Source organism: Aythya ferina (assembly GCF_964211825.1).
Source record: "Aythya ferina genome assembly, chromosome: 13".
Classification (NCBI taxonomy): domain Eukaryota; kingdom Metazoa; phylum Chordata; class Aves; order Anseriformes; family Anatidae; genus Aythya; species Aythya ferina.
The window spans coordinates 18,354,817-18,374,335 of NC_140311.1; the positions used below are offsets into that span (position 1 = coordinate 18,354,817).

The 19,519-nt window shown below is 41.5% G+C and overlaps 1 protein-coding gene across 2 annotated transcripts in view; it reads left to right on the plus strand.

The window, feature by feature from the left end:
* The window catches only part of COL4A6 (collagen type IV alpha 6 chain), a 134,000-nt gene that overhangs the window by 23,891 nt on the left and 90,590 nt on the right, over positions 1-19,519 (plus strand). Inside the window, exon 1 of one of the 2 annotated variants that reach the window (XM_084534336.1) lies at positions 5,377-5,395. The exons of the other annotated variant lie outside the window; for it this stretch is intronic. The gene's annotated coding sequence lies outside the window, so the exon portion shown is untranslated. Of the gene's footprint in view, positions 1-5,376; positions 5,396-19,519 lie in introns of those variants that run through there. 2 annotated transcript variants of the gene reach the window in all.

Below are 19,519 nucleotides of genomic sequence, written 5' to 3' on the forward strand. Positions count from 1 at the left end.
GCCTTATCTCAGAGGTGATACTGTGGCAGAGATACCCAATAGGTTGCTTCCAGCAGGATGCTTTCAGGGGATGAAGAACTGCACAGCTTTCCCACCACTGCTTGATATGCTGCCTCTGGAGCACAATGCAGTGCCTGTATTGAGTTGCAGGTGTCCTCGGAGACCCCAGGGCTCGGTCTGGCTGCTGAGACAGGTATTGGCTAGAAGGTAGAGGAGCACTGGTTGACCTCAGGTGTGGCTGCTCTGAAGGTTCTTCCTCCTGTCATTTGTAAATGGCAGCGAGAGATGTGACTGCTCACTGATGTGAGGATGCTTGGCTGTGTCCTGGAAGAAGCATTCATTTCCAAGCACGTTTTGTTGCTATTTCAGAGTACTTGTTTCAACTGCAGGAGGTGGTTTTGTTTTCTGTTTTGTTTTACCCCATAGTAACTGCTTGGAGATTTCTTTTCACAATTACTGTGTTATGCCCCGGAGTTAGGTCTGTTCTGTTTGTGGTGGATGCCTCTGGACTTAAAAATAAATAAATAAATAAATTTGGAGGATCTTTCAAAAAGGGGAAGATCTCCATAAATAGTCGTACTCAGCCCACCTTCATGCCACTGGCTGTCGGGAATTATCTGAAGGGGTGCTGCTCTGGGCTGATGTGCTCTTCTGCCACTCCGAGAGAGAGGTAAACACGCAGGGAATCAAATACAATTGTGTGCAGGTAAAGATATATGATGGTGTATATAATCTGTTGTGAAGGGCTTTTGAATTCTTTCTTGGGCGGTTATCAATGAAAAAACTCAAAAGTAAGTTGTGGCGATATATTTTAATACATTTCTTATTCTGTTGGTTGTTGTCCTGGAAGGTTTTCTCTGCTTCAGTGCGTTTTGAGCTCAGATGAGCAGTCCTTTCAAAGAAAATCATCGGCTTTTCCTTTCACTGCCATTCTCTCAAATAGAGCCAAATGGACCTGATTTTACCAAGACTTGTCCTGTAGTGGGCTGTCCTGGCTGCTGTGCTGGCTGCCCCTGAGCTGTGTGGTCAGTTTTGGCACGTGTTGGTAACGCTGTGCAAAGCGCGGGGATGATGCGTGTGGTAGGAAGCATTGCCAGCCTTATGCAGCGGCTTTCTAGCTGAAATAAAAGAGGAGCTAGGCAAGAAAGGAGGCCGGGGAGTTGAACTGCAACACACTCAATGGCAGAACACACCTGGTCTCTTCAAATTGTGGGTGAGGCAGTTGTGGTCTGTAATTATAAGCTGCAAGGTAATGGCCAGGTCCATCTGTGAGCACATGCCGGCTCTAACCTTGCAGCTCTGGCCTCACACCTGTTGAGAGCTCATGAGTAAAATCATCTTCTAAAAAGCCAATGTATTTAATCTGAAGTTACCTAAATAACAGTGTCAAGGAGTATTGTTCTCACTGGACAGTACAAAGTATAAATTCTGTCAACTCCTGCTTTTTCTGAAGTTCTAAGAAACAAGAAAATTCTATTTAAATGTCAGCATATTTCTTGTCAGGGTCTAGACTGCGTTTTGCTCCTCATTTAACCCTTTCAAAAGGCAATGGGAGCAAGACTGCCTGTCACCTGGATTGGAAACCTAGCACAGCCTGGAGGCTGCTGGTGGCTAGCACTGGACAGACCACTAACAACAAAACTACGCCGTATCTTTGGTAGGGACAGTACAGCACAAAATTACCCATCTTTTTGCAATGTAGATTGTTGCACGGCTGTCCCCAGGGCACCTGAGAAGCCGAAGAACAACCAGAGGGGAAGAAGGTGCTGGAGCAGGCTACAAGGAGGCAAACCAGGAGGAGGTGAAGGAAGGAGCAAGGCTACCACGCTGGGAAAGAAGCAGCACCGGGGACCTTAGTGCCGTGGCTGTTTCTTGTGGCCCTCCTGAATACAACACCGAGTCTGCCTGTGTCAAGCACTGGGACAGATCCTGTCCTATCGGGCTGGCTGAGCACAGCGTCCCCCTTCACTGAGCCTCTGCTGTGTGACAAAGCTGGAGAAACAGAAGCTGAAAAGCAGCCAACATGATTCAGTGTGCAGCGTGGTGTTGTGCTTATCTACTGCTTTGAACGAGTTATTAGGTGACCGCCTTTGAGCTGGTTAAACGACGTGTTCGTACAAATGCCCGGATCATCATTAGGCTGGGTCTCCCAAGGATACTAACGAGAATATAGAAAAGCTTTGTGGAAAGCAGTAGTATAAGCCTAAAATCAAAAATGGAAAGCAGGCTGCCATGACCAGCCACAGTTGTGCAATATTCTCCTGGACTGAAGTACCTAATGGCTAGGCAGAACTACCTTTGGGAAGGGCGGTGGATCTCTGTCAATTTTCTATCAATTCAGGAGGATAATTTTTTTTGTTTGTTTTTTTGTTTGTTTTTTGTTTTTAATCCAAAATTTGCTCTTTTTTTTTTTTTTTTTTTTTTTTTTTTTTTTTTTTCCGCCCCATGAGATTTCTACAGATTTTCTTCTTCAGGATAGCATATGGTTCCAGGGGCCATCCCTTTTCCTCAGTCATTTTAGGATCAGGATTTCTGTGTGTTTGCTGTCATAAACGTGTGTACATTGTGCTATGTGCTGCTGCTTTTTTGGAGAGGACCGAGGTGGGTGGATGGAGAAGGAGGAAATTCAACAGTGAATCGATTTGATTTTTTGGAAACTATTACCAACTTGCGCAAAGCAAATTTGCGGCGTGCCTTTTCTTTTTCTTTTAAGAAAAAAAGGAAGGGAAAAAATCCTCAAATAATCTGAAAGAATCCAACATCTCAATAAGACGCGGTCCCTCCCCTCTGCTCGGTGTTCTGAAAGGGACCATTGTTTCCAGGTTTCAAGGTGGGCTCATTGACTTGCACGTTGCCATGGAACCAGCGTGTTTTCCTTCCTGAATGATACTTGCTTGTAATCTCAGAAGCTTTTTCAGCAAATTAGCACAGGTGATCTGTGAGTGGCTTTGGATGGTCTGAAGGCTGGTGCAGGACCTACTTGATTAACCAGATGAAGAAATATAAGGAGTGAAAATAAAATCCTGGGATAAGCCTTGGTTGAAAGAGGTAGGGCAGATAAACAGAAATGCTGCTAACTTGCACTTTGTAATCTGTGTGACACAGGAAAGTTGATGTTGGATTAACATGCTGATGCATTTAACAAGTAAAGCAAGCAGATTTCTTTTAAAACTTTTATTTTAAAATCCACAGCAGTACTACGGAGCTAACGAGGTGGAAAAGGAAGTGGTACTTTTGGTGGTAATTTGTAACGTGCACAATTAATAAGATGATGCTAACTTGTTTAATAAAACCTACACATGCGTTTAAGGAGTTTTACTTGGAACCTACCAACACATTGTCTAATAAAACTGTTTAAGAGTTTAGATGGAATGGTTTTTCTGCTGAAATATGTTGATTCAATGAACTCAAGGAATTTGAGATGATGGATCAATTTTTGTTGACCTGTTGTACGGCAAGTTATAAACATTTTGATAAAAATCAAAACATTTTGCATCTGGTTCTGTCGTTAGAACTTTGATGTTTGGATATGCAAATCAAGGTTGGGTGATTTCCTAAAAGATATGTTCTAGTTTGAACAGGAATTAAACTGGGACGTGGTACAAGACGATTCCAGAAGCCCTGGGTTTGTAGCACTGGAAGATGCAGGTCTGACCGAGGAAAGGTTCACTGGGAAAATCCATCGCTCTCCTAATGGGAGAGTCCCAACAGCCGTGCAGTGTTCTGCAGCATGAAGTGAGGTCTTCCAGAAATGAACGGTGTGCCCTCTATCTTCCCAAGTGTGCGGTACAGAGAAAGCAAGCAAGCATTTTCCCGGTCCCAGCTGCATCTGCAGTTTTGCAGAAGGATGCAAGCTCTGTAAATGGTTTCTAAAGGAGGCATCCTCTGCACCTCCTGGAAGCCTCAGCAACTTCCTTGTACTGGGTTCTTGAGTCACTTGTCAGGGCATCGTCTGTATTTCAGTGGGAAAAAGTTGTCAGTCTAAAAGTGCCGCATTTGCTTGGTGCTGCCAGATATGCAGCCTCTAGAACACCCCCTCCAAAAGGAAATACTTCGATTGTGCTGTCCCCCTGGGCATCGGAGCCAGAGGCAGAGCACACACGGGCTATTTGTGCTCTGCAGTCTTGGTGGGACCACAGGGGCTGCTTGCTTTGACTCCGCTTTTTATTCCTTTGTGTAGCTGTGCAAGCCTAGGCACAGTTTGGCACTTAGAAAAACGTGGTGATTTTTCAGCAAAACTGGTAGGCGTGTTTTCTGTCGGCTCTGAGATAGTCCCTGAACTGCTGAGCGCGCTCCCCTCTGGTTGAAGCTGCCCACATGGCTCAGCACTTTGTGGGACGAGACCTGGGTGAGCCCCATGTTATTTGGCATTTCTCTCTGTGTGATATCAGCTGGAAATATCAGGCTGTTATTCTAAATACATCTGTTACATCTGTTGTTTCTTGGTACAAACAATGATATTTTTCAGCTGGAGCCAGTAGAGGTTTCCATTAAGGAAAAAATGTCTTTTTCTCAAAACAGAGAAACTTGAAGTAGTCATTGTTCAAACAAAAGCTTGGTCCTTTCCTGCCTGCAGTCACCTGTTTATGATATCACTTTCCAGTTTAAATTCTGTAATCTATTACATCTTTATGTATGAAATATTCACACTAAAAAGAACGGAGGAGAATGAGGCAAATTGTACGGAAACGCATAGTAAAAGTTAGGAACCAACACAGAGAAAAATGTTTGTTCTTCTCATAGTCTTTATATTTGTCCTAGGTGTTGTTTTTTATTTATGATGCTAGTAGCTAAAATAATTGCTTTTTAAGGAGCCTTTACTTAGTTGGCAATGTCCTTGAAAAAAGTTGTTTGGAATAGCAAGAGTGTTACTGTCTCAGAAGAGACATCTGTGCTTAGCTAGCATTTTGCGCAACCAGACAAGAAGTTTTTTTGCTTATAGCACTAATCTTTATTCCTTCTTCAGTTTTTTTCATGAATTGCCGGGTTTGTTCTGAGCGATAATATGTCAAGTTGGATATTAAATTACCAAGAATATTCTAGTAGTGTGCTTCCTGCGTTGCATGCGCAGTGCCTCTCAGGTGCAGTGCTAGGTGCACCAGTGCTCTGTGTCTAATACAGCTCATCCGTTATTGTGCTATGCCTGATAGCTAAGAAGAAATAAATATGCCCAAATTGTGAACAGTTTTGGACGTTTTGAAAGCTTAAGATGTTTTGCTTTTTGATGTTACTCATTCTGTAAGATAACGCTCAGAATTGAAAGTGTCGCACTGTACTGAACTTCTCTCTTTTTTTGGCAGAAGCTGTTTTGAATATGGTGGCAACTGCTTCCTAAAAGCCTTCCCCTTCAAGGCCTCTGTGTTGGAGCATTTCTGGCTCTCACCACGATAACACAGTGAGTCCTGAGGGACTGCTTAACAAGGGGATTTATAGAATCAGGCTGTAAGATGTTGATTTCAGTGAAATGTTGTGTTTTTTATCACCACCATCTTCATTTTTGCTGCTTAGATGACATCTGTCCATTATCAGCTGTAGTGGGTTTCATGAAAGATGGGGCATACATGTAGTAAAACCTTAAACAGATTAAATGTGTTCTTATAGGTAACTTTGTTTTACAAACTAACTAGTCTAAGTGTAGTTATTTGCTTGGACTTCCAGGATCAAATCAGTATTTAGCCTTGCCTGGTTCCTTAGATTAATTGGTTAAGACTTCATTTTAGTTGCTTTTACTTCCTAAGCTGCTTTGTTTTTTGCCTACCCACACGAGTTGCTGGATTAGTCCAGGCTGTATGTCTTTAGTTAGGCAATACTGTATCTAGTAGGTATATGGGGATTAGAGGGTTAAGTGTTTTAACAAGTCACCATTTCAAACAGTTGCTTGCAAGGGCACACACCTATTGATAAAGATCTATGCCTTTGGCAAAAAAAAGTTCTGGAGATTATATAAAGTAGATATTTCAGTTCTAAATTGCATCAGACTCCCCAGTCTAATTTTGTAGTTTTAGTCCTTCTGATGACAGATTTTCCTTTGCATGGTTTAGTAAAGACTGAAAAAATTGTATGTTCTGTGGCAAACTAGACAAATGAAAGCTGGTGTTGTATATGCTTACTGCATGCCCTCTTTTTGGTCTATAAGGTAATGCAAAGCCTTGTTTCTCCACCCCTCCCCTCCCATTTGAACTAATACAGGAAATGAAAATTCCAAAATAAAAAAGTGACAAGTCCAGAAAAAAAAAATTAAAAGATAAAACAAATCCTTTGTACTCAAATTGTGGAGCTTTGATAATGATGCCTCAAAGAACTATCCTTTTTTATTTTTTAGCTGTTGCTAAAAATAATTTCCAACTAACTATGACAATTTTTTTGGTTTGTAATATATCATTCTAAAGTTAATAGTCTGCTTAGTAGCCTAGATACACGCTAAAAATAGGATATTTGTAAATAAAATCGTGCATTTATTCTGCCAGTTCTATGTTTTGTCCTTTTTTGGTTTTCTTAGTAGAAATGTTTGTGGCACACATTGTCTCAGATTTAATCAGTGCCTATTCCTCAGCAAACACATTCTCATCCTGTCAAAATAGTGCATCAAGCCTTACCTCCTCTGTTCTGTTTAATCTAGATAAATGTTAGGAAGGCATTCTGTCTCTTCCCGTTCCAGACAGGTAAGATTATCCTGAAAGGAGATCGTACATTTTGTCTTGGCAGAAGCTTGCAACATCCCCAGATGATGAATAGACATCCGCTTTGCTTAGAGGTGTTACTTGAAATTAAATAGTCCCAACAGTAAATTAAATACATGGGTACACAATGCAACCACTTACATTTCTTTTGATGTTTTATAGTTGTTTACTTCACTTTATATTTTCTCCCTTCGCCTTTACCCGTGTCAGGAGGCAGCAGCACTAGCACGATAGTCATGGCCTTTTCCAAGGTGTGGGGTACATCCGTTTTTGGTTTCTCACGTTGCTGTCTAGTTCGTATCTGGCTTAGCTGTGTAGTAGTGTACTCGCTGGGTAGACAGGAGAGGAGGAATCCTTAAACAAATCTGTCCTGAAGGGCTGGACTGGCTGAATGACTGTGAAAGGGTTGTTTTACCGTGAAAGGGCAGTTGTCTTGCCTTCTCTTGCAAGGCCAAAGCCTCGGTGAAATGAAAAGGGCAGCTCAGAAAATCACTGCAGTACCAGCTGTGACACCAAAAGCAACATCCCGTTGTGCACATGATGCGCTATGTGTAAGTATGATGAAAGAGGAGTTGTTCTGTAGTAAGAAACTTGGTGATTTCATGTCTTGGATTCCTTAGACACACCACAGTCCTCAAAGTCTTGAGTGCCAGTCCCAAGTTCAGGACCGTGGTACTGTGTTTATTCTGTACTCAGATTCAACCAGGTTCCAAGATAGGGTCCAGGAACGTGGTCTGGGCAGCCATGCTATTGCTCTCTCCTGAGCAGAAAAAAAGTACAGAGAAACACGCTTTCATTTACAAGTTCCTCTGCAAATTTGGCTTGCCCCCTCTCTTGAATTTCAGAGGCACAGGAGTGGGCCCCACGGAGCTGATGGATGACTTCAAAGCTAGAACAGGGACCTCAGAAGAAGGCAGGAGCTGGCTGGCTGCAGGCAACTCGCTAGTGCCGTGCTGGGGCGTAGGAAGTGGGTCATTGCTCTGCTTCTTCCCAGTGGGTGGAACTGGAAAAGGATTTTGCTTCTGTCATTTAAAAGTCTTGAATTCCAAGTCTTATGTCCTCCAATCTCTTGTTTTTCACTGCCTGATTTGGAGCTGTTCTGTTTTTTCCCTGCACTCCTTCATCCTTGCCGTTTGTATCTGTATTTTGGGATGCTGTTTGCTTTTTTTTTTGTTGTTGTTCCAAGTAAAGGACAGTTTTCTTTGCCCAGATGGCTTTGAAAAACCTACCCAGAATGGTCTATCTCTGGGAAATGCCACTCAGGTAGCACTTGAAAGGCCACACAGAATCTCTTGAAGCAGGTGGAAGCTGGCAAGGTCTGTCTCTAGAAAACCTACCTAGGCTCTGACAGCTTTTCTTTTTTCTCAGCTGCTCATCAGCCTAGGCCTCCGGGCTCCTGATTTCACAAGCTGCTGAAACCAGAGCTCCAGGGGCTTGCTGCAGAGTTAAAGGTGTGCCCTAGATTCTTTTTCCGGTGTTAGAAACACCAATTTTATTCTATCCTAAAAAGATTTGCATTTTCTAGGAATTTTTATTTTTTTAACCTTTCTTCCAAGTGGAATGAAAAAAATGACTAAAATGCAGTATTTCCAGTAGGTAGTAAGTTTTGCCCTCCCTGTCTCCTCCCAGCTGTAACAGAGATGGCTTGTTTGAGAAATGCTTTGCAGGACAACTGCTGTGTTTGTAGAGGACTTTGAGATAAATGTGCTTACAGATAAGCCATGCTTAAAACCACATGGTTATTGTCATCGGTATGATGGGAAGACTCATTGAAGTCACTTTACTGGCAGCAGCTGTGGCAAGAAAAGGGAACTCCTGTAATAAAGCCACGTTTAATTATGTAAGCATGCTTGCGTGATGGTATAGGCAATCTCAGATGCAAACTATTGTTTAAATATAATTTGCTTTTTCTGATTTTGCACCCCTTGTGTACTCTGTGTATTTCTGATACCTTCACGGTTCTGGAAAGTTCTTAATTACCAACTGTTTTATCCTCTCACAGGGTCTAAATGGGAAACCTGGACTTCAAAGGGCATTTTGACTGCATTTGCTGCTTGGTTGGGCCTTTTATTTAACTTTTCTTTTGTAGAGTTGTAGGGCTACAGAAGAACAACATCTGATTTTTGTTTTCTAGTTTGCTTGCTCAGTCAGTTTCATGTGCACGCAGGAGAGCATACAATTTAAAAGTTATGCTATGTTCATCATTCATTATTTTTTCATTTTAACGTGAAGCGACTGATTTCACACTAATGTTTATTTTAGTGCAAAAACTTTTGTAGGTGACACAGGTGGCTGGGTGGTATCTCAGCTTTCTGGAAAATGACTGATCAAGATTGCAAGGTAGTTAACCAAAAGTCAACAGTTGTGCATTCCTAGGAGAACCACACACATTGACTTGACAAGTCCACTCCTTGAAAACCCTCGAAATAGTATAGAGGAACAGCTCCAAAAATGTTTACTTAAATTGTGGTTCCTACTATGGTGCCTGAAGATTAATCACCAGCAAAGACCCATTGTGCGCTGCCTGAAGCAAAGAGAAGCAGTCATCCTTTGCCCCCAAAGGAGAGTAATTTCTCAGTGATACTATTTGAGGTATTTTGTGGGTGGAACACCAAGTGCTTCCCTACTTTATTCTGTAATTTTATTAACCAAGAGCACACAAAGTGCTTGGTACTTTCTGATGTTGATGTAGTAAGTCTTTACAAGAAGACTTAGGAACTTCAATACAGTGGGATGCCCCGCAGTGGTATTTGCTATGAATTTAGACTATTCTTGCTTCAATCAATGACAAAACCTCCAGGGATATTAGTGAGGAGGTATCCAAACATCGGCCAGAACATGTTTGCAGGATCACAGAGTACAAAGTGAGTTGAGATTAAATGATTAAAGGGGGAAAGAAAGCAAACAGATGAAGCTATACAGATAGAGGTTAAAGAGTTAATAATATTAGTACTATAACAGTCTCCCCACTGTTCCCAAAGATGAGTGCATATGTTTTTATTTATCTAAACTACACTTACATAGACTTCCAGCTGTTTGGTCATTTTGATCCATTTGTAACTTGGGATGTAGATCTCCCATTTCAAAAATAGGATGAAAGGTTAAGTGAGAGGAAATGAATGCGCTGAGTTGTTTGTGTGTCCCATCCCCAAAAGGAGTGACCTTAATTTAGAAACCATAAGTGAACTGGGAAAGGTAGGTAAACCTTTTGCCTTTGGGCCATAAAACTTTGCTAACTAAACCGTTGCTGCCCATGGGAGTGGCTCGTAGTTGGTTCCACCCTGTCTGCAGCTGATGTGTGTCATCCTATTTCAGAAACTTAATCTGGGGTGGGTATATTAGTAACCTGAACAGACAAATACCACGTCCGTAACCATTAATTTGTGTTACAGGCAGAGCTAACTGGTTTTATACCAAATGGACATGCCCCACCAATCTCATATAGCTACTATTATTTATGATAAAAATGGAAAATGCCCAACCAACTAGTAACTTCCATTATTTTTGACAGACTCTTAACACTGACTTCTTGCTGCAGAAAACTTTTTTGAAGTAAATTCAGTTCTTAAATGCTCACTTTCATTTTCAAAACTGTAGTTCTCTCATTAAGACAGGATACCAGAGTTCCTTAATGGGTGTCTGTTGATAATGTGACAGGGAATTTGAGTGTAAAGCGTTGTGTGAGACCAGTGTAGATTGGGAGTATCTACTGTAGTTTAGTAGCGAGATTTCCTTATTTTGGGGAAGGGAATGCTTTTATGTAAATAAGAATTATGTATCGAACTAGCGTGGTGGTTGAAGTAGTCCTCAGTATTTTTTTTTAATCACGCACATGGATACAGGAGGCTTTTTGTGTACCTATTCTGGAAATAATAGTGGCTGTGGCTACTTCAGGATTATTTTGTCACTTCATTGTGGAGAAAATTAGCTGTCTAGGTATTTTCAGTATCTTTAGAAATGTGCATACTTAAGTATACTGTGCTGAGGGCAACCTTTTCCTAATCCTGACAAGGAAGGAATCTGAAATATTCTAAACAACTTATTGTGTCCTTTGGGCTAATCACACAAAATGTATGCCACATTCCAGCATGGCATATTTATTTACATGGCATATTTATTTAAAATAAGTGTCAGATAAGAGTGAGTTTTGCACACTTCCCTCCCTGTGTTTTTGGAATAACACTGCTTCTGCTATGCTGTTAAAGATGCTGTTTTCATCTGTCTAAACTTTAAGAACTTGCTTATTCCTCAAGAGAGAACAGAACGAATTGTGTTTTTCCCAGGCCTGTAGTGAACAAAAAAAGCACATGCCTAGGTTGGTTTCTGTTTAGTAAGGCATGCCGCTGTGGTGATGGGTCTCATGGAGGTCGTCAGAATTAAGCATGGAGCTCAATGCATTGAGGAACTGGGTCTTTTAATGTTTCTTCACTAAAAATTTTAAGTGTATAGCAATGTGGAAGGCAGCGTGTTCATTGGGGAAATAAATTAAGATAGTAGCTAAGAAGGAGATTCAGAGAACTGCTGATATGTGCATTGTATGTGCACAAAGTTGAAACAAAGCAGATCTAGGTAATGTTTGGCTATTTCACTCACTACTAGTTGATTTACTTTGTTTGCAAGAGAAAAATGAGAATCTGCCTGAAGATACTGGCAAGGAAGTTACTGAAACCAACAGTGTCCTTTTGCACAAGGTGTCTTCAGGAACTGATGATTACACAATTTTTATTTATTTATTTATTTATTTTACAATATCTTGAAGGTCATGAACAGAATAGCAAAGGAAATGGAGCCTTTGGAAATGGAGGTTTTGGTGGTTTTTTTTTTTGCAAGTACAGCGATGGTTAAATGGCTTTGGCTCCCATTTTCCAATTTCCTTTTGTTTCAGACAGCGTTCTGAGCCTGCACACCAACTTGTCTGAGTGCAGAAGAGGCTCAAAGGTCACCTCTGCTAAGAGGCTGGACTCGTGTTCACAGCTTTATATTTCCTTGTGCTCTTCCCACTCTTCGCTGGGTCCCCAGGAGATGGATCAAGCATCTTTGTACCAGCCGGCTCCCACACATAAGGCTGTGTTGACCCTTAGTGTAACTGCATTGCGGTAAGCAGTTACAGCAGAAGTGTAACCAGAGAATTTTTATCTGACTCAAATCCAAGAGACAGAGAGAGAGAGATTAGTAGTTAGCTTTGGAGTGGAAGGTCAGGTGGGGTTTCCTCTCTCTCCTCTTAATCCATCAACATTTTGCTAAGAGCATCACCGAAACTGCAGCCAGTTTCTACCAATGTTGTCCTTGGATTTTACTTTTAAAATGTGATCATTATTTAGTTGTCAGCTCTGGAACTTTGATTTAAAAATAAAATGAAACAAACAAAAAAGAAACATTTTTGTAGCTGATAGCTTTGGGGAATTATGCATTTTGAAATAAAATGCAAATAATAAATTACTGCAATATTTTCACAGTTGGTGGGCTGTGTTGACTATAAAAGTGGAAGATAAATCGCAGTGGAAATGTTCCAGCTTACCTTCTGGTACATGCTTTGCTGCTAAGCATTATGTGCCCTTCCGTGACATTTTGGTGCAAATTTTCCTTCTGTAGTATTTTAATTGTTAGATATTTACAAGACGAAGGAGCTGAGTCAGATGCAGGATGTGCTCGTCCACTGACCAGCTGTATCTGGAATGAAGGCAAAGGTAAGGCAATGTGTAATCCTGCGTAAGGAGTTCACCTCAGTTATGTAAACCTATGGACAAACATTTTAGATGAAATGGATGGAGTTACTCATTATTTTCCTTATTTCTGTTGTGGTCAAATGAAAAGTTTTTTGTGTTCAAAACCTCACTGAATATCATTTGGGAAAAAAAAAAAAGTCTTCAGTGACTTCTCATGCAACAGAACTATGTAGGTGTTGAGTACAGAAAAGCAGGCTTGAAAATCTCACTAGTTGGTGCATAGGTCAAGCAATGTCCTTACAAAATATACTGGGTGCAAGACTTTACACACACCCCCCCACTTCAAAGAAAGGGGATTGACAGGGGAAAGGTTAGTTTTGTAGGGACTTTGCAGAAAACTCTATGGGTTTATAATTGTCTGGGATTTCTTTTTCAAAGCGAAACGTTATGTTGCTTGCAAGTGCTCTACAGTTGTAATTTGTGCTACCGTTTTGGCAAGTGGTAAGAAGAAATGAAACCGTTTTAAAGAAGGCTCTACAAGATACGAGGTAATTTGAGAGGGTGCTATCTATACTGGGACTTTTTCAGCTACAACTCTGGAAGCTTCAGCTACTTAGCGATAAAACTAAGTGGTTCAGGGGGGAGGGGAGGGGCAAATCACATTTTCTCTACTACACTGCTTTCTGTAAGTTATAATGCAATCACAAACAGAAGGGTTGGTTGAATCATCTGGTACATTCAGTCCATGGATGGAGGGATACAGCACCTCGTGAAGGTTTGTTTCCAAGCCACATGCAGATCTCTAAAGTTGTGTGCAATCCTTTCCATATCACAGGAATATTTAAGGATAAAGTGAGTTGTCTAAAAGCAGGTGGTTTGGTGGAAAAGTGCACGTTCCTCTGCTGGGAGGTTGTGTGTGTGTTTTTTCTAAGAACTGCTTTTAGCCAACTTGCTGGAGTTGCTTATAAAGACTTACTTAGTTCCTGGTGGTGTCTATCATACATGTACAATACACAGCATGTATTAATCATAAGGCCCACCTCCTTCAGCTACATCGATATTTCTTTTAATATCCAACTGTATGCTAGCAAGGGTTTTAGTATCCTAAACGTTGACCTGATTAGCAACTTCAGTACAATAAATATCTTCACTGATGGCAATGTGTGTTGGATTTAGCTGGGGGTTGTGGCAGAGGGTTATGTGAGGCTAATGAAGCTGTTGGGCAGGTACAAACTTGGTAAATAGCTGTGCTAAGTACTATCAATAACAGTTATCTCTGATTTTGGAATCTTTAGGCTCCATAGCTTACAGCTCTGTGTAGTTCCAGAACCAGGGCAATGCGGTTTTTTCTTCATTTGGCTTGTGCCCAGCTTTGATGGAAAGCAATATAAAGAAAACAAATTCTTTGCCAGTAGAATTTCTTAGGTTTTGTGCTGCAGCGATATGTGAATGTACTCCTAAAATTCACTTGCATGCAAATTCCTCATTGACTCCATGCGAATGGTTGAATTTGGGGATGCATAAACGATACCAATGGGTAGCTTCTATTTAAATGAAAACAACAAGCTGGCTTTGCCTTGCTTTTTCAAGGATCTCTGGCAGATCAGGAAATGTTCTCAGTGTGGATGAAGTCATTAAAGAAATTAGGGCAGTGTACAATGTGTTATGGTACTTGTCGTCATATTGAGGATTTGGAAATCAGCGCTTTCATCATGAGTGATGCTCACTGCTCTTGAATACCAAGTGGCTGAGCCAGCGTTCTGAGCACTCAGGTGGCTGCTGGAATATCTGGGGGATGCTCAGAGCCTGACAGCTGCCAGCGCCACTAAATAACTTCAGTGAATAAAAAAATCTGCCAATTCTATCCTCAGACTGCAGCCAACTGATGAAAAATTCACATTTCTTCAAAAGAAAAAAGTGGGTCAGTCGCCCCTCACGTTGTTCAAAAGACATCAGGTCATTTTTGCTGTCTGTATAAAACTGAGGAATTGACCTTGAACGCTTATTTTATTACATTTTCAGTTTCATTTTTGGTGTGGCAGCAGTCCTTTCTCACTGGCAGGGCTAGGAGCGGGGAGCGGGTATGGGATGGAATTCGATTGAGTCTGAGTTTATTGCTGGTTTCTCTAGGCCAAGATTTCCTCCAAGTTTTGTAACCTTGTGTGCCACTTGAATTGGAGGAGGGTTGGTTTCTATTAGAAACTATCAGTTAGCCTCAGCTGCCAGTTTAGATGTTTGCGAGCTCTATGAAATGAATGAAAAAGTTCGAGGAAATTGGTTTACCGAAGAAATCGGTGAACCCTGAAATGAATTAGTATCATAGCTACAAACTCACATTTAATAGCTGTGTTTGAAAGGCCTTTTGTGCAGTAAGAGATAAGCTTGTGGCTTTGTGTTGTGTCCTTCCTCATGTAGGCTGTAAATAAACTGTCTGGTTTTAACTACGTGCTCACGGACTGGTAGGGTAGTCAGAAAAAAGTACGTACTGCTTTGTGTAATCCTAACAACAAAGCTGGAAATCTGAGGACAGAGCAGTACAGAACCAGGTCTGAAGCAGTTTACATCGAAAAAACCCAAGTGACGTTCCTACTGCTGTCATATCTGAGGGCCATTCACTTACATGGGACTGCAAGAGGAGTGGTACCTGGGTGAGAGAAGTGCTTGCTGTCTGGCTTTACATGTGGTTTGTGTGTTAGTATTGAAACTGTACAGATTCTTACTTTTTAATGTGGTTTTTCATATATTTTTAATCTTGTTAGTAGATGAAAAATGTTTTACGTGGTTTTACAACCTTCCTTGGTAGGGATTTCCAGCTCATCTGTCTCTTGCCTTTGTGGCTGGAAGGCTGCTGCTCCCTGCTTACCTATTTTTCTCCTACATATGTTCCTGGAAGCATATCCATACGTGCTCTTGTGCCTCTCCTGTCCCTTCCTCTAACCGCTGGGAATAACCTAACCCCTGTTCAGCCCCTGACAGTCACTGTGGTGCCATTTTACATACTCCTACCACAAGGAGCTTTCTGCTGACGTACCTTTTTAGTTCCTGGCAGGCAGAGGTGTAAAATGCTCCAAAGCAGCAGGGTGGTATCCAGAACATTGGCTAGGTAAGGTGCGCTCACCTTTCCGATGAACGTGTAGATGGCACTGGCATCACTTCCACGTCTTCGTTTTGCTGGTCCAAACGAACCATGCTCTGTAGCAGGAAGGAGCAGATCTTAGACCACACATTTATCATCTGAGGGGTTTTCAAGCTTTGTGCCTCTACTGAGTTCATCCTTCTTGAAAGTAAGTGAGACAACTGTGCGCTGTATCCCAGCTGAAATTCTACTCCTGTGCCTACAGCATCATTAATACCTCTGTAGTCACTTTTTCTGTGTGTGTACAGCTCCAGGGCAGTGCTGTGATGTGTGGCCTGAAAAAGATGAGTTCCAGGGATGCGTCAGATGAGTTTTTTTGCTCAGAGCCTTGCATCCTTCTGTCCTTTGGTAGTTACTCAGGATATTTGTCTGCTGCTTCCCATTGATTACATATCCCCCACAATCTGTCCAAAACTCCTGTCAGTAGTTCCTAGGCTTGACCTGGCTCTTTCTACTGTGAAAAATAAATCACAAAACAATGTGAGCAGACAAACAAATCAAAGTTTGGGGCATCTCGCTAAAAAAAAAAGTTGAAATGAGTTCAAATACTTGATATTCTTAATGAGAAAAATGTCTGTATTTATCTGATGCTTTGCTGACATGATTAATAGTATTTTCACCTGTTCAGTGCTTCAGTACCAAACAAATCCCAGCAACTGTTCTCCTACCATCTGACTGGCAAGCCTGTTGGTTTATTTCTGCTCTATGACACCTTGTGTGTTAGGAAGAATTACTGAATCTGCTGCATGACGTTACGCTGTCTTTGCAGGGTCACACTGCCATTTCTGACTGCAGATGTTGCTGCAGTTCCTGGTTTATCGTTGTCTTTTGCCAAGGGTTTTTAGTTTTGAAAAATTTGTTTCAAATTGCTAAGGCAACTTCTCTTTAACACACACATAGCAAAGTGGAACCTGACTGATTTCCAAGAGAGGAGTTAACCATGTGGATAAGTGTTTTCAGAGCTGGGCTCTGAGCTCTGTAATACAACTAGAAGAATAATAGAAAAAAAAATGTTATAAAGGGTTGAATTCTTTAAAGCCATGGAAGCTAAAAAGGGTAAGGTTAACACTGCAGTGTTACTTGGCGCATGAAGTAAACAGAGATATTATGTTTCGCTAGTTTTTTTACTCTGACATTTTACCAGGGTGTCTGAATGTCTGGTCCTGTAAATATAATTTCCTTATTAGTCATCAACAGATAATAGGGTCCTGAGCTTCGTGAAAAAATGTTTATTTGCAGGTCCCAGAAGTTTTCGTTGTGCTTCATTTCCAGCTTGTGATTGTGAAGTTTGTCAGGATTTTGATCTTGACCAGAGTGTTCCTTAACTGGCACTTGGAAGTCACTGGGAATAAGTAAGAAAGAAGAGGGAAAGAAGTTTTAAGGCCAAATAGTGCCCAGCTCCCTCATCTGAGCTGTGCCTCATGGAAGCCTCACTGAGGTCCTGTGTTAGTGGTTCCCTCCCACCTGTGCTGCAGGCACAGCTTGCTTGGGAGCTGCAAACAAGGCCTTCGGTACCATTTGCAGTTATTCTGTGGTCCTGTGGGTTGCTAGAGAAGAGCTGGAATTAACGGGAGCCTGGGGCACCTCCGAGGGCATCCCAGCTGTTAGGTTTCTTTACTGTCTTTGGCTCGGCTCCAGGACATGCTGAAGCCCATGGAAAGATCCAGACAGCGCTCCCTCTGAATGAGCCCCCTGCGCAGAAATGCCTGGCCGAGGGACACCAGAGGCGGGAGAGGAAGGTTGTTTGCATACTGACTCCTGTTTCTGATGGCCTTTTTAAAATATCTTTTCACTCCTATCAATGTTGTAGTGTTTTTTCCTACATTGAAGCACTAGTGATACGCACGTAAGACTGAAAGAGCTCAAGGAAAATCAGTATGGGTGTTACTCCATTTGTATTGCAGCTATTTACATCTCAGAAATTGCTTTTTGTTATCATCATTACTGTTTTATGTTTGTTTGTTTTTTAGGTTTTCTGTTAAAAAATCCTTGATCTACTTCTAGCCAATGAAATTAACAGTTCAATTAATTTCTGTTATAACTGGTGGCGCTTCCCACTGTTAGCAAACATCTTCATTTCTTTACTTCTGAAATACAGCTCCGAATATACGCCCTCAATACGAGTTCCCCCTGAACAAGTATGAAGGGCGCGTGCTTACACATTCAGATTGCTATCTGTAAATGTTTGCATAACCTATGCATTTGTACATTTCAATGGAAAAATGTATTAAAGCTTTTCAGAAGACACGACTGTACTCCAGAATGTTATAAGCAGCGTTTAGCCTTGTATACATAACTATTATTGCACATGGCTGTTTGCTATTTAAGTAGTCCTGGAGTGTCTGATGTCAGCTCCTTCCCTTAAATAAAATCCTTGGGACATGTAACACCTGGCTTAGAGCCAACTGGCTCTGGTTTGCTTCCTTCCCAAATGCTTTCATTCATAAATGAGCAAAATGACTCCTCGTGTGATGAAAAGGAACCTAGAAACTCATTGAGAAACACAATTTTATAAAAAGTATGGCCATATTTTCAATTTTCATTATTAAACCTCAGTGAGACTTTGATCCAGCCCCCAGTGGAATCAGTGGCACGATTTCATCTGACTTCAGCGGGCATTTGTCTTGGACTGCGTGCGCTAACCACAGCAATGGGGAGTGGTGCGAGCAGCGGGCACGGAAGGAGTTGGTGAATTTTATCCAGTCCTCTGCCAGTGGGAAGGACCTGACTGCCGCCAGAGATGGGAGACTTCTGGCTTCTGCCAACGTGAGCTTCGGCGCTCAAAGAGGGCAACTGTCATGTGGCAGTGACTGTGGAGGAATCCAGAGCTGCAGTGAAGTAGTGGTTCTCTTCCATACCGTGCTCCTGGGAGGAAAGCACAATCAACAGAACCCTAGAGCCTGAAGGCTTGTGGAAATGGCTGTTGGAACAAAGAACGATCCAGGGAGAAAAAATAATTGGAAGCCAAAATCTTTGAAGAAATTAAGGCTGAGTTGAATAAGCATCTGGAAAGACACAATCTAATTCCCCAGAGGCATGAAGCTATCTGCAAACTGAGTGAATGTAAGGTTAAGTGTCAGGAGAAGAGGTATACATCGGTGTGCAATGAGTCTGGATTTCCATGGCAAAGTAGGCACATAATCATGCCCAAAGTTGTCCTGGTGCACTTCCCTCTCGGGTCTTAGAATCAGAGCCTAAACTCTTGGTAATGCTTCTTGTTGTAAGTGACCTCTCAGAGGTGTCTGTTACAACAAGGACCAGTTTTTATGGACATTGCAGACTCAAATTCATTCTGTTCATTCCTTGTCTGTGCAGGCAGCTTGGAGATGCACTTGCTGCCTATCCTCTATATGCAGCATTTTTTTTATTTTTTTATTTTTTTTGGTAACCATTACTGCATTAAGCTTGCTTATATTTCGTGCCACCAAGGGTCAGAACTGTCTGTGGCGCACTGTGTGATGATGACTCTCTCATTTTATCACTCTGCTCAAATATTGCCTTAGGTGCTACCGTGTATTATTGATGAATAGTCCAAAAGCTCTATACCTAATGGGGCTTCATCTGAACAAGTCTGTGAAAATACTGTTTGCTTGGGTTTTTGTTTTTTGCCCACCTGATGCGTTTTTAGAAGTGCTTGAAGGTAGGTATAGCTGCTTTGCAGCAAGAGCTAAAGCTCCCTTCAGGCTAGGGAAATATGGGAGGTTGGATTTAAGGTTTTGTTTAATCTCTGTTCATTCTACACTGCCTTAAGAAGAGAGGGTTTTAATGTAGCAAAATGATGTGAACATCAGTGTGTAAACTAATAACACTTCTAGCAGGAAAATTATCAGACTAGTCACTTTCATTGAGAAAGCTGATGTAAAGAAGTTCAAAGGTGCACAAGAAACTTGCATGACTCGCCTTTCATTTTCCATGTTTCTCACTCAACAGATGTCAGGAAACCTTAAAGGGTTTAAAAATATTTTCTGTGAATGCTTTCAGGAAAGAAATGTTCAATTCCAGTCGAAACTTGTTTCAGCACTTAGCTTGGTCACCTT